Genomic DNA, 14,963 nt, shown 5'->3' with positions numbered 1-14,963 from the left:
ACATTGGTGCCCCATTTCCTCCCCCTGTATGGACCCGAACATACAGCTTTGTGTCACAACAGCCCTGCAGAGCAGGTTAAGCTGGATGTGTGTGAGTTTTCCCCAAGCTTGCTTCCATGGCAATGTAAGGAATTGAATCTGAGTCTCCAATATTGTGATCAGGCACCTTAGCCCCCAGAGTAGATGCCACTGCCTTCCACAATGCTTACTAACAAGCAGTCGGGGCTTAAGTAGCTGCGGCAAAGTCCCTTGTATGCACATTTACCGGAAAGGATAAATTTGGAGTCCAGCGGCGCCTTTAAGACCAACCGTGTTGTAGTCAAGGTATGTACTTCCTCCGATACAATGACATGGCATGGAAGTTACCACTTCATACTGATGGGCGAAGGGTGGGAGTAAATCAACATACAGCGAAATGAAAACAGTTAAGATTCCAGAGATAAATAGGGGAGAAAACCCAGCAATTTGGATTTGTGTTCACTTGAGATTGAACTGCATGGGAAACAGCTTGGGTTCATCAAAGGCGCCCGCACAGGAGAGCAACGAGCAAGTATAGAATCAACTGCTTACAGCTACTTGCTGAGACCTTGTCCTTATGCCCTTTTCGGAAAGGATGTCTTCCTAATTCCCTAATGAGGGGGTGCAGGGCGGCCGTGACTGTGGAGGCTGGGCGGGGGAGGCCCTGGGGCGCCTCCAGTCTGGCAGTGGTGTGGCTCTTTTTCGTGGATTGCATCATTAACTGCCAGTTCGCGCTGGCTAGGAGGAAGAACTGTGCACTGGGAAATCCCTGCCTGAGGTCTTGCTTAAGAGCGGAGCAAAATGAGGCATGGCGGGAGGCCTCAGCCAAGACATTGAACTAAAACACAGTGCAAGAGCCCTGCAACAGGCCGTCCTCAGGTCTTAAAATGTCCTGTCCCCAGGGAAAGTTCCCCTGCCTTCCACCCAGGACCCAAATGGTCCTTCATCAAGGGTGGCTTTTTGAAGAAATCCGAGGAATCCGGAGACCTGCGCAGGGATCTCCTGCACCTCGTATGATGAAGCTGTAGGTGCCTTCCAGGAAGCTGGGCGTTCTCTCTTCCGGCCTCCACTCCCCATCAATAATTTCTGCGTGGAGGTAATAAAACTGCTCTGTCTGCCAGGGGGAAGTCCTTATCTGTGTTTCAATTGCTACAGGATGGTAGTGGGCAGGCCTGGGTTGTACCTGAGCGGGCAGCAGAACAGCAAGGGTGCCTCTTCCTTCTTGGCCCAGCTGATGTGCTGTTCCCATCACGTGCCTCTCAAATCCAATGTGCATAGGGGTAGATTTTGTATTCAAATCCTGGCTGTTGTTTGTGCAGCTCGAGCCTGTACGGAACATAGGTAGGCACCTGCACTATTCAAATTCAAACTCAATACCTTTAGTGGCATGTACATCTGCACCATTTAAAAGTTAGGCCCACCAGGAGCAATTCGTGGATCCCGAAGGACAAGAGACAGTTGAAGGATTCACAGGGGCCCTAGCAAAGGACAATTGCAACGGGAGCAGCCAGACTGGGGGTGGAGGGACCCCCCCCCCCCCCACACACACACACAGAGGAAAGAGGTGGCAGGTGAGAAGAGGAGAGTGAGAAGCTACAGCCCTGATTCATGCTGGAGAAGGAGAAGTCCTTGTCGTCGTTGGCCGCTTTTCTCTACCCAAAAGAGTCTCAAAGCAGCTTACATTCGCCTTCCCTTTCCTTTGCCCGCAGCAGACACCCTGTGAGGTAGGTGAGGCTGAGAGAGCCCTGATATTACTAAAGAAGAGTTGGTTCTTATATGCTGCTTTTCTCTACCTGAAGGAGGCTCAAAGCAGCTTACAGTCATCTTCCTGTTCGTCTCTCCACAACAGCCACCCTGTGAGGGAAGGGAGGCTGAGAGAGCCCTGATATCACTGAAGAAGAGTTGGTTCTTATATGCTGCTTTTCTCTACCAGAAGGAGTCTCAAAGTGGCTTACATTTGCCTTCCCTTTCCTCTCCCCACAACAGACACCCTGTGAGGTGGGTGAGGCTGAGAGAGCCCTGATATCACTGCTTGGTCAGAACAGCTTTCTCAGTGCTGTGATGAGCCCAAGGTCACCCAGCTGGCTGCATGTGGGAGAGGAGCGGGGAATCAAACCGGCTGGCCAGATTAGAAGTCCACACTCCTAACCACTAGGCACGGGGGGGGGGGGGGGGGCTGGAAGCTCAGGGTCCGTAGCACGTGCTGCATATGCTGTATGGGTAACCTGGCCCTGATGCCCACAAATTCCCTCCTCGGGTGGCACGGGACCCAAAGGGTTCTCTGGTGTGCTGCATAATCAAATCAGAGTATGTCTGACCACACCCTGGGCCCCCACCACCACCACATTGAAGGCGTGCTGTAGCTTTGAGACGCTCACAGGAACTTTGCCGAAAGCCTTTCTCTGTTGTCTTGTTTTGTAGGCCTCCCGGTTTCCTTATCGGCCGTCTCGGCTGCTACCCGTCGTGAATTTTACTGTGTCAAACAGGGCCTGATACGGCCTGTTACTCGCAGATTGCAGGAGAGGGTGTCGTACACTTCCAGCTCGGGCCAGAGGAGACTTGAATCCGATGCTGGAGATATGTAAAGAAGCCAGCAAGGTTATGCAACTGGAGCCGTTCAGGCATTCATGCGATGGGCAAGAGCCTTGGGCTAAGTGAGGCTCTGCCAGCTGAAATGGATGCCTTTGCAGGGCGATCCCAAAGACCCGGCTTGCGACATACAAAATTCCCTTTCCCAGCAGCCCGGCTGCTTCAGAGGCTTGGCTGGGGAGGGGGGAACAAAGGTATTTAATAGGGGGAGGGAGCAAAGGCCCACAGTGCTAGACAAATGGGGCCTACCAAAAGATGAGATAGCAAGAGGCGCGGTTTTGGCCCTTTGTCAGGTTTGGTAGCAGCCTGAATAGCACAGGAAGATAAGCAGAGTTGGGCACCAACATTATTTGGATAGGAGATCACTGGGGAAGAGTGGGGTTGCGCCGTGGTGGTGGGAATGGGGTTGCCAGCTTCCAGGTGGGTGATGGAGATCTCCCAGAATTACAGCTGATCATCCAAGCTGACTTGGATACCTTGTTTACAAAGGCACAGATTTCATGGGCACGCATCAGAATTTCTTGGCAGCTTGAAATAAGAGGACTGTTATCTGATAAATGGACATTTTCCAACTGAGCCATTTGGACTGATTTTGTCACCCTAAAAAAATGAGATCTCATAGTGTATTTATTTTACTGGCTGCTTTATGTATTTTGTGTTTTATCAATGCACGTGGGTCAAAATTAGATCTCTGAGGAAGACCCAGTGAGGGTCGAAAAGCATCATGCCTAAGAAGGTCTAAGACCTAAGATTGAACAGGGCACATGAAAAATTTTCAGTAATGGGTTTTGTGGTGTTTTTAACCTTAAATAATTTTTAAAGAGCTACGCACAATAAATGCTTATATATTTTTGTAAACTGTTGTCCAGTCTGCATTGACACCTGACTTTTCAGGTCCTAATTCCAGGTAGGCGTTTTGTTTTCTTCTCCACCCTCAGATCTCCAGGAATTTCCAGAATTGGAGTCAGCACCCCTAGGTGGAAAGTGCTCCCAAACTGGCGTCCCCAGAGGGTTTTCAAGATGAGTGTGGAGGTGGTTTGCCCTTGCCTGCCTCGGCGTAGCAACTCTAGGCTTACTTGGAAATCTCCCAGAGAACCAGTTTGATTCCTCTTCCACACACAGCCATCTGGGTGCTTTTTGGGCCAGTCCCAGTTCTCTCAGAGCTCTCTCAGCCCCACCTACCTCCCAGGGTGTCTGTTGTGGGGAGAGGAAAGGGAAGGGGGCTGTAAGCTGCTTTGAGACTCCTCTGTGTAGCCATCTCTTCTTCTTCTTCTTCCCGTCCAAGTACTAATAACATCCACATTGTGGTAAGATCAGGCTAGCTGGGCCCTTCCAAGCAGGCCAGGGTTACTACACGGAGGAAAGCAATAGTTAAACCACCGCTGCTCATCTTTTGTGGGCTTACTACAAGTCATTTGTAATTTCATGGCATTTGTTCTTTTGTTGTTCCTGTTGCTATTATGATCAGACTGAATGTTTCAGGGTGAGGTAGAGTCTGTTGCAGACTCTGGTGTCTGTCTCTTGTAACCTTCACAGGTGCTTGTTTCAAACTTAGCACTGCAGTCCTAAACTGAAAGTTTCGGTTTAATTTCTGTGAAAGAACCCTTGCATAATTTTAGGGTTGGGGGTTACCCCAACACAAGGAACTGTATTAAAGGGTCGCGGCATTTGCAAACACATATTATTCCAGCACGTGCTTCTGTCGGTCAGCCATGTACAGCCGTGGCAGCTCTGAAGTGAGAGGCCGTAGAAAGAGAAATACAGTCCCCCCACCCCACCCTATTCCCAGATAGTACTATTGTTTTAAAGCCTCGAGAAGGGACAGCTGAGGTCAGGTATCCACCCTGGTGGAAAGTTGAACTTCCAACTTTACCTTTGTCCTGCGCAGTTTCACCGTCCCAAGGGGCAATTAAGCTTCCCAGTGTGGATATGCAAATCCAAAGCAAGAATGCCAGAACAATTCTACTGCTCCAGATAAGGCAGCCAGGGTGGTGTGTTCCGGGAAACCTGGGGTCACATCTCCACACTGCCAAGGAAGCTTGATAGATTTCAGGCCAGTCACACTCTCTCTTGCTCCCGGCTACCTGACAGACCTGTTGTGAAGATAAAATGGAGGAGGGAAGAGGCAGCGCCCTGAGCTTCTTGGAGCAAGGGTCAGAGAAAAATACAGAGAAAAAAGAAGAAGAGTTGGTTCTTATATGCCGCTTTTCTCTACCTGAAGGAGTCTCAAAGAGGTTTACAGTCACCTTCCCTTTCCTCTCCCCACAACAGACACCCTGGGAGGGAGGTGAGTCTGAGAGAGCCCTGATGTTACTGAAGAAGAAAAAGAAGAAGAAGAGTTGATTCTTATATGTCACTTTTCTCTGCCCAAAGGGGTCTCAACGTGGCTTACATTTGCCTTCTCTTTCCTCTCCCCACAACACACACACTGTGAGGGAGGCGATGCTGAGAGAGCCTTGATATTACTGAAGAAGAAGAAGAGTTGGTTCTTATATGCCGCTTTTCTCTACCTGAAGGAGTCTCAAAGCGGCTTACAGTCACCTTCCCTTTCCTCTCCCCACAATAGACACTCTGAGGGAGGTGAGGCTGAAAGAGCCCTGATATTACTGAAGAACAAAAAGAAGAAGAGGAAGAGGAAGAAGAAGAGTTGGTTCTTATATGCCACTTTTCCCTACACGAAGGAGGCTCAAAGCAGCTTATAGTCGCCTTCCCTTTCCTCTCTCTACAACAGACACCCTGTGAGGGGTGTGAGGCTGAGAGAGCCCTGATATTACTGCTCAGTCAGAACAGCTTGATCAGTGCTGTGGCGAGCCCAGGGTCACCCAGCTGGCTGCATGTGGAGGAGAAGCAGGGAATCAAACCCGGCTGCCAGATTAGAAGGCCTCACTCCTGACCACTACACCAAGCTGGCTCAGTTCAAGCACCTCAGGTATACCCACTCTGGTATAAAGCATGCAAAATCAAGCACACCTCAGTATAACCTACCTCAGATGGTTTTTCTGCCTCACAAGTTGCCGTAATTGGAAAAAGGAAGGGAAATATGTGTATACCTTACCCCTTTTTGGGTCACATTTCTGGTTATGGCCATAGACTTCCCACTTGATTCGGAAGACTGCATGTCTACATGAAGGGGTAAACTTTCTCAAGTATTTTACCATTGAGAAACCCCTGAAACATTCTTCCAGCTTTGAGAAACCCCAGAAGTGGCGCCATTGTGCATAGATAGGAAGCATAGCTGTGTACAAGCATACCTAGGGCCCCTCTCCTTCTCCCCCTCCAGGCCTATCACTGGCCATTTGGGGGGGGGGTGGCAGGTGGACATGACCATATATGGTCATAACACCCAATAAATATTTAACACATTTTAAAAATATATACAAAAAATAACTCCCACCCTTTCAGGAAACCCTTCCAGGTCTGTCAAGAAGCACAGGGTTTCACAAAACCCTGGTTGAGGAGGCCAGGGTGGGAGTGTCAGATGTGAGTTCGAGTCCCCACACTGCTGTGTTGCCTTGGGCCAGTCATACCCTCTCATCCCAACTTACCTCACAGGGTTGTTGTGTGAATAAAATGGAGAAGAATTGTATGTATTTATTTTAAAACATTTATGTCCCGCTTTTCCTCTTGATTACAATAAATGAGGTAGGGTCCACTACGGGGAGAAAAGTGGAGTATAATGAAGTAAATAAATTATCATGCGTTGGCCGTCTCCTCTCCGCTTTCAATGCCTCTGTGTTAGAGAGCTTGTTATAAGGCAGGATTCATGCCTGGGGTGTGTGTTTGTGTTTGTGTGTCAGAACATCTTGTTCTCAGACTTGGCCGGAAGCCAGCATGTTCTCTTTGTCGTGGAAGGACCTGGACGGTTTTAATGGCGCAGCGGTGTTTGAATTGCACAGAAGATAAAATCAGCGTGAACTGTTCTCCTCCCCATTGTTTCCCTGCGTGGAAAGAGTCAGCGCCTCCCTCCCCTGCTGCCTCCAGCCCCTGACAATCTGTCCAGGAAAAGATGGCACAAACTTAGTGCCAGCTGGATCTAGAATTCTAGAAGACGCCTGCAATAAAAGTTGATGATCCACTTTGTCCAGAGGTAACCGGAGGGCACAGTATGGCTCTGATTTGTTACAAGTTTGGTTCTTGTTTCTTAAGCAGCCGTCCCCTTGGGAGACGTGGGACAGTGATCTGTAGAATCTAGCAAAGTCTCCCCAGGCCACCAGCGGGCAGTAAGGTGGTCACCTCTATGTCGGGAAACTCCTGGAAATTTGGAGGTGCAGCCCGGGGGAACATAGATCTCAGTGGGGTACAATGCCATAGAATCCACCTTCCAAAGCCTTTCCTCCAGGGGAACCGGTCTCTTAGTCTGAAAATGAGCTGGGAGTTCCCCAGGCCCACCTGAAGGCCAGCATCCCTAGCAAAGAAGAAGAGCTGGTTTTATTCCCCACTTTTTACTACTCAAAGAAGTCTCCAAGTTGTTTACAATCATCTTCCCCTCTTCTCCCCACAACAGACGCCCTGTGAAGTAGGTGGGGCTGAGAGAGCTCAGAGAGAACTGTGACTGGGCCAAGGTCAACCAGCTGGCTTCATGAGCACGAGCGGGGAAATCAAACCTGGTTCTCCAGATTAGAGGCCACAGCTTTTAACCGCTACACCATGCTAGCTCTGTCTAAAGACAGATATTGGCTCAGTTCAGGCATAAAATGAAACCCTTTCATTAACTCTGGCGAGCATGGTTGTCTGAATGCAAGCCTCTCCATTAACAATAATTTCCTATGGTTTATTAATCCTGGATCTGCTTTAGACACTATATTTAATGATGGTTTTCTATAACTGCAGGTATTGGCTCTGCTCAGGCATAACATAGACCCATATTTGATCGATGGTTAGGTTGAAAAACCAGGGTTCATTTTGTGCAGCTAGGTTTGAGCGTTTCAGCTGTCCACCGAGCACCACGGGGGGGGGGGGGGAGCTGCGCCCGCTGGCATGCCACTGCATGCAGCTCCCTCCCCCCGCCGTAGCCCAGTACCAAGGGCTCTACGGACCGGTACCAGGCTACAGCCCGGGGGTTGGGGAACACTGCTATAGAGGATTCAACCAGGATTTTACAAGTCCCATGAAACCCTGGTTCAAACTAACTGTTGCTTACCAACGACACCTCGTGTAGCTGTTTTGTGTTCTGTTTCTTGTCTGAGAAGTGTTTTATGGCTATCATTATAAAATGCTTTGTTTGTTTTATGTACTTGCCTTGTGTTTGTATTCGCTTTTTAGTTTGTTTTATCAACCTGGTTTGTTTGATTTCATTTTATGGATCTGACTCGGCTCGGGTGGTTACTGCTTTAGTTTATGAACTCCCTGGAACAGGTTTGAAGAGATCATAGTGGTTCCATAAGGCACGGAGTTGCTCGTGTGCGAAAACATCAGCTCTTTATCGATTGCACACGACTGAACTGCAACAGCCCACCACCTGGACTTATATACAGTTCAGAGCAGGGGTAGTCAAACTGCGGCCCTCCAGATGTCCATGGACTACAATTCCCAGAAGCCCCTGCCAGCATTCGCTGGCAGGAGCTTCTGGGAATTGTAGTCCATGGACATCTGGAGGGCCACAGTTTGACTACCCCTGGTTCAGAGGGTCCTGCAGAAGCCGTGATTGGCCCTAAGCAGAGCCCTCTGATTGGGTAACTACAACAATTAATAGCCAGCTGGATCCTGCGAGCTAGCCAATGGCCATCACGCATCCCCAGTGCTAGCACTGTCTGGGATCCAAGCTCTCGATCTCTGTTGCATCCCCTACTCAACACCCAACATACACAAGTTCTCTGCAGAAATGAACTGCCCGATGTAGTTCATGCTACAGTCTGAGATGCTGGCTTGCGCATGACTGCAGTTAGACCAGTGGCTTGCGTTCAGAGCATCCCCATGAACACTGCTAGTTTAATTAATAGGGTTGCCAACCCTCCTGGTCGTGGCTGGAAATCTCCCAGAATCACAACTGCCCTGCAGACAACAGAGGCCATTCCCCCTGGACAAAATGGTGATTTTGGAAGGTGGACTTGCAGGGGCTCATGGTAATTGTAGTGCATGGACATTTGGGGAGCCACAGTTTGGCCACCCCTGCATTATATCCCTCCTCAAACCCCATATTCTAGAGCTGCCTCCCCAAATCTACAAGTTTTCCCCAACCCAGACCTTACAGCCCAGTAAATTAACCGGTTGGAGAAACAATGTCCGGACTCAAAGTCTGTACAAATATAAGAACGTAGAAGGGTTTAGGCACAGGTATGTCTTTTTATTTTGCAGCCCTGGAAATTCCGGATGCGCACAAATGGTAACCCTGTGGGAATCAGTTGCCCTCCAAAGGAAATGCAGATTCTTGGGGGGGGGGGTCCCAAAAAGGCTCCAGTTTTGGCACATGCATGAGTATTTCTTCAGTTTTATTTTAATCTTGTCTCCCACCTTCCGGTTGGTGCTTTCAAGACATCTTGTTGTAAAAAAGTTAGACGCCATTGGGAACATGAAAGGACTCCAAGCGGTGAAACCCATGACAACACACTAATAAAGCCAGCATTGGCGGAATAAAACCTGCCTTAAAATCAGACGCAATAAGATATATAATCGCTTTAAAGAGCGGGAGACTAAACTTGTTGTCGCCTGGCATCTGAAAGCTACAGAATAGCTGAAACCTTGTGGGGCCTGCCTGGCTTCCAAAAGGCAGAGGGACTTGGATAGGGTTGCCAGCTCTGAGTAGGGGGGATTTGACATGGCTTTCCAGACCTAGGAAGCTTTAGGTGGGATGAGGCTGTGCTTCCGGCATGGAGGAAAAAAATGTTCCGAATAACAAACGGTGCATAATACATGACTCAAAACAAAAATAGCACAGAACAATGGACAAGCTTTGGAGTCCTCCAGAATTCTTCCTTAGGCCTTTTTTGCTGGCGTAGGAGCTGGCGCTTAATTGTTTACACGCTCTTAAAGTAAAAAAAAAAAAAATCACCCCCTGGTGCAATTTCTGGCTGAAATTACGGGCAGAGGAGGATGGGTGTGAGGGTGGGACAACGCTAAAGAGACTATTGCACATTTCCCCCTCCATACGGTCTTTCCCTGCTTGCTCACCGACGGGATACACGATAGAGGGTGGTAAATCCACTTTGCTGGATTGACCGCATCACGATTTAAAAATGGCCAAATCTCGACCCGTATACTGGACAGTCTTGGGATGTTGGTGACGTCATGTGGAGGGGGCTCTAAAAGCCAGCAACATTCAGAAGCAGTCCAGGAATATATTAATCGTGAGGAAATGGTAAATGGCTTCCCCAAGATGATTTTACCCCCACTGGGGAAAACTGGGGTACGAACTTCAAAGTGGCATCTGAAGTTCTCCCAGAATTATATTTGATCTCCCGACTACACAAGACGTATTGGTCTGGAGTAGCAGAACAAAGTTTGAGTCCAAAAGACCCTTTTGAGTTCAACCAAGTTTTGTTCAAGATAGGAGACAAGCTTCCATGTGGAAGCATGCTTCTTCAGATAGAAACGCCTCTCATGTCCACAGAAGTGTGCCTATGGCTTAAATCCTGATTGGATTTAAAGGGGCCTCTGCCCCCAAATTTTCCCTCTGTAAGAAAAGGTGCAATGCAGAGAAATCACATTTCTAGTCTGTGTGATCTTGGCGTCCACAAGAATACCAGACCCTGGGGAGTTCTCTGCATGGGCTGGGACTTAAAATTCGCCTGGTTCCTGAGCCTTGCCTGGAGATATGCTTGCAAGGAATGCAAGAAGAGGCTGCCCTGCGAGGCTGCGATAAGGGTGGTCCAGAACGCTTCCCTTGTCCTGCCTTTTGGGCCACGGTTCTCACTCTCTGTGGTGCTTCTAGGTCAGCGTTTCCAAGCAGAGGTGGAGGGACAGGAGCCTGGAATGCTCCGTATCTGCTGGGCATACAAATGAGCCCCTTGGCAGAAGGACTGGAGCAGAGACTTTTAAGTGCTTGGCTGGACGGCAGCTATCAAAAACCCTCAGATCTCTGGAGAGCTTCAGGGAACATTGGCCTGGCTTGCCAATTAGAAGGCCCAGAGGCGGCAGCAGAGGAGGGGGGGGGGTTCTCCTTCGTGGAGGGAGGGGGAGGGAGCTGGGAAAGCACTGACTCACGCAGACCTTCTGGCGGCCTCTCCTGCCAGAAGGTACGGCCAGGTATCTACTTAAGAGGTCCAGTGGCTGTTTCCTCTGGGCACAGCCCTGAAGGTTTGTTCCCCGCTCCGCCCAGGACTGCTGATTCAGGAGATCTGTAAGCCACAGTGGCGATCTTATGCTGACTCAGAAGAGACCAAATGGCAGAGCACTGAAGGAGGGGGGGACGCCTGCTGGAGAGCCTGACCTCAAGTGTCCAGGGACGGTGAGGATAGGGTGACCAATCTCCAGGTGGCGGCTGGAGATCTCTTGGAATTGCACCAAATCTCCAGCTGCACCAAATGGCTGCTTTGGAAGGGGTGAGGGCCTCGAAGAAGAAGAAGAGTTGGTTCTTATATGCCGCTTTTCTCTACCTGAAAGAGTCTCAAAGCGGCTTACATTCGACGTCCCTTTCCTCTCCCTGCAACAGATACCCTGTGAGGGAGGTGAGGCTTAGAGAGCCCTGATATTACTGAAGAAGAAAAATTGGTTCTTATATGCTGCTTTTCTCTACCTGGAGTCTCAAAGCAGCTCACAGTCGCCTTCCCTTTCCTCTCCCCACAACCAACACCCTGTGAGGGAGGTGGGACTGAGAGAGCCCTGATATTCCTGCTCCGTCAGAACAGTTTTCTCAGTTCTGTGGCCAGCCCAAGGTCACCCAGCTGGCTGCATGTGGAGGAGGAACGGGGAATCAAGCCCAGCTCGCCAGATTACAAGTCTGACACTCCTAACCAGGACACCAAGCTGGCTCTCTGGCACTGTGCCTTGCTGAAGTCCTCAACTCCCCCCCTTCCCCAGGCTCTACCCCCAAATCTCCAAGCCTTTCCCAACACAGAATTCTCCGTGTTCCAGAGTCCCAATCCAAAGCAAGCTCCTGTGATCCTAGGAGGCAGGGAACTCCAGAAAACATCTTTGTCGTGAATGGCGACCACTGAGGAGGCTGAGATAACTCGCAGCTCAATACTGAAGGGGGAGGCCTGTGGCCAGATTCTGAGAGGGATGTGCCTGACTCATAATCCCTTGAAAGGGTTCCTAAGGCGTATCCCGGAAGGAGTGAGTTCTCTATCAAATCAAGACGAAACTGTCCCCGGGAAGCTAAAATGACCGCAATGAGGCTATTGTACTTGGGTCCCATTCTGAGATGGCAGGACTCCCTGGAAAAGACAATAATGCAGCAGAAAAGAAAGAGGAAGGCTCAACATGGGATGCATGGACTCAACAACAATGGACTGGGTCTAAGCTTCTGTGTGTACGCAAATTTCCTCAGATGCATTGAAACAAGCCTGACGTATGGAGGGGTGGAGGTGGGGGGGATCAATTGCCAGGAAGAGATATTTAGCTCTTCCTGGCCATGACCTCCCACCCAATATGTACGGCTTTAGGACAGTGGTTCTCAACCTGGGGGGTCGGAACTTCTTTGGGAGTCAAACGACCCTTTCACAGGGGTTGCGGCAGGGCAAGCAGCTTGGCTGGGGGGGGGGGAGCACCATCCACACAACAGCCTTGCGGGGTAGATCAAGATAGACAGTCCGTCTGTCTGGAGCAGCGGAAAAGAGCGAGATCGGCATGGTGGGACAAGAGGCAGAACTGAACCGAGAAACCCCGGAAAAAAACCCAATTTATATACAATCATGAACAATGGATTTGCGCCATTGGTCAGTTTTGGTTTAATTTCTGTGAAAGAACCCCGGCATGATTTTATGGTTGGGGGTCACCACAGGATGAGGAACTGGATTCAAGGGTTGCCACATTAGGCAGGTTGAGAACCACTGCTTTAGGAAGTCTGTTTCAATGCATCTGAAGAGATGTGTGTTTCTTGATGCTGTGCAACCTGGCTAGGATATTTATAATGAAAATATCTACCAAAGGTTTTTGATTTGCTATCAGGTCAGGTTTAGAAGCTACAGGACTTAAGCGGTTAAGTGACAACAATAATAGAGCTTTCGAGCTTGTTATAAGCGTAACTGTTTTAATTACCTGCCCCATAAACTACGGCTTCGTCAGGGTTGAGGCTCTTGTTCAGTTCCTTGCCATTGAACAAATCCTGAAGGAGCTTCTGGATCTTGGGAATTCGGGTGCACCCGCCAACCAGTACAATACAGTGCACCTGAGATTTGTCTAGCTTGGCATCCTGCTGGGCCTTCTCCACGGGATCCAGAGTGCCGTGGAAGAAGTGGAACAAGTTGGCACTCAGCTCTTCAAACTGAGCTCGTGGGATTGAGGTATAGAAGTCAATGCTCGTGTCTAGGGAATCGATCTCAATACCGGCCTGGATGCGCTGGAGGACAGGGCGCGCTCGCAGGCAGTGCGGAGTCGGCGCACAGCTCGCTTTGTTTTCGTTGATGTCCTTGTGTTTGCGCTTGAATTCAGCAATGAAATGATTGACCATTCGGTTGTCAAAGTCTTCACCACCCAAGTGGGCCTTAAAGGTGCCTCTGGATTCAGACTTTGTTGATGTGGAAACACATCTACTGGCGCGCTCTCTGGAACGGAAATGATAAAGGACGTGATGTCCATTTGTTCCACCCCTGCCCGTGACAGACAGGCAGGGGATAGGGAAACAGGGAGCGCGCCAGTATATTCAAAGGAAGACAGGCCAAACAACAGCTACTTGGGGAATACTCTGAAGGAGCCAGCCATGGGAGGGGGGCATCTGAGGCAGTGGCAGAGGACCACAGCAATGGTGTGAGCAGGGCTCAGCGCTGGGCCTGGCCAGCCATTGCTGTGCCCCTTCATCCTCCAGCCACTCTGGCCTCTGCCCAAAGGAGGTAGCCACGGGGCTGGGAGTGGCTTTGGCGGGGTGGCCACCAGCGAGGGCCACCCGGAACAATCAAATTGTTGTGGATTATGTGTTTCCATGTAATCTGTGACAATCTGATCCCCGCTCATTTTTTACATCTCAGAATCCTTTGCAAATCAGCGTCTGTACTGGACAATGAGACATGGGTAGAGATGATCTGGGCCGGGTCTTCTGACAATGAAACTCGGCCAGCCTCTGGGATTCAGTGGCACATCTTATGCAGCATTGGAGGGCGGCTCCTCCTGGTAGCCCCAGAGCGGGGCTCTGATCGCTTGCCCCCAATAGCTTCCCTCATGCAGTCATTTCCGCTGCCTTGAAATTTCCCCATGACCCCGACACTTCGGAGACCCCTCCCCCCAAACATCCCGCCCCTGTTCGGCGGCTCTGGGCACAGACGGCACATTGTTTGCAGCCTGAATGGCAAACAAGCCTTCCATTGAGAGATGTGAGAACAGGAGGGCGGCAGAGAGGGCAGGGGGGGGGGGGGGCTTGGCCTTTTGTTCCGGCTCCAGATGAGGCACTGGGAAGCCGGTGACAAAACCCAGAATCGACGTGGGGGTGGCTGGGCCCTTGGGGAGTGCCTCTCCCTCCCTCCCCCCACTGCTAGGGCCAAGGGACAGAGCCAGGCTGCCTAACGTGAGCCTCATTGTCAGAGGAGTGAAAAGGCATGGGATGATTTGGAAGGATTTGCCTTTGTCCAGCAACTGCTTGTTCTGAGTCAGGCAGGAGAGAAGCCGCCTTGGAAAAGCTGGAGAGTGAGGAGACTGAGTCACTGGCCTCCCAGGGACTCACGCTGGGGGCCCAAAGGCCAGCAGCCTCGCAGAATGGCGCGATTCAGCTGGTGATGTCTTGAGTTGGCCCAGCTGTGCGCGCTTGAGCAGAGAGCCCGCCTGTGAAGCGGGCTGGCAGTGAGCCAGTGCGACGCCTTTGCACCGATGTCAGCGAGAGGTCAGCGCGGTGGCATGCTCCAGAAAACAGGCACTGTCTTCCTTTGGGGCAAATTTTAGGGATGCCAGCTTTGGGTTGGGAAGTTCCTGGAGATTGTGAGGTTTGGGAAGGGAAGCGATTTCAGCAGAGGGTAATGCTGTAGAGCAGGGGTAGTCAACCTGTGGTCCTCCAGATGTTCATGGACTACAATTCCCATGAGCCCCTGCCAACGTTTGCTGGCAGGGGCTCATGGGAATTGTAGTCTATGAACATCTGGAGGACCACAGGTTGACTACCCCTGCTTTAGAGAATGACTTCCCCAGCCGCCGTTTTCTCCAGGGGAATTGATCCCTGTCACCTGGGGACCAGTTGTGATTCATGAGATCACCAGCCTACACCTGGAGGTTGGTAAGCCTTGGGGCACTGGTGGGAAAAAAGGAAAAGGCAAAGTTTTCAAGGGCAGGGTCTTTCT

This window comes from Paroedura picta, chromosome 5 (genome assembly GCF_049243985.1).
Source record: "Paroedura picta isolate Pp20150507F chromosome 5, Ppicta_v3.0, whole genome shotgun sequence".
NCBI classification, from domain to species: Eukaryota; Metazoa; Chordata; class Lepidosauria; order Squamata; family Gekkonidae; genus Paroedura; species Paroedura picta.
This window is presented reverse-complemented; position numbering follows the sequence as displayed.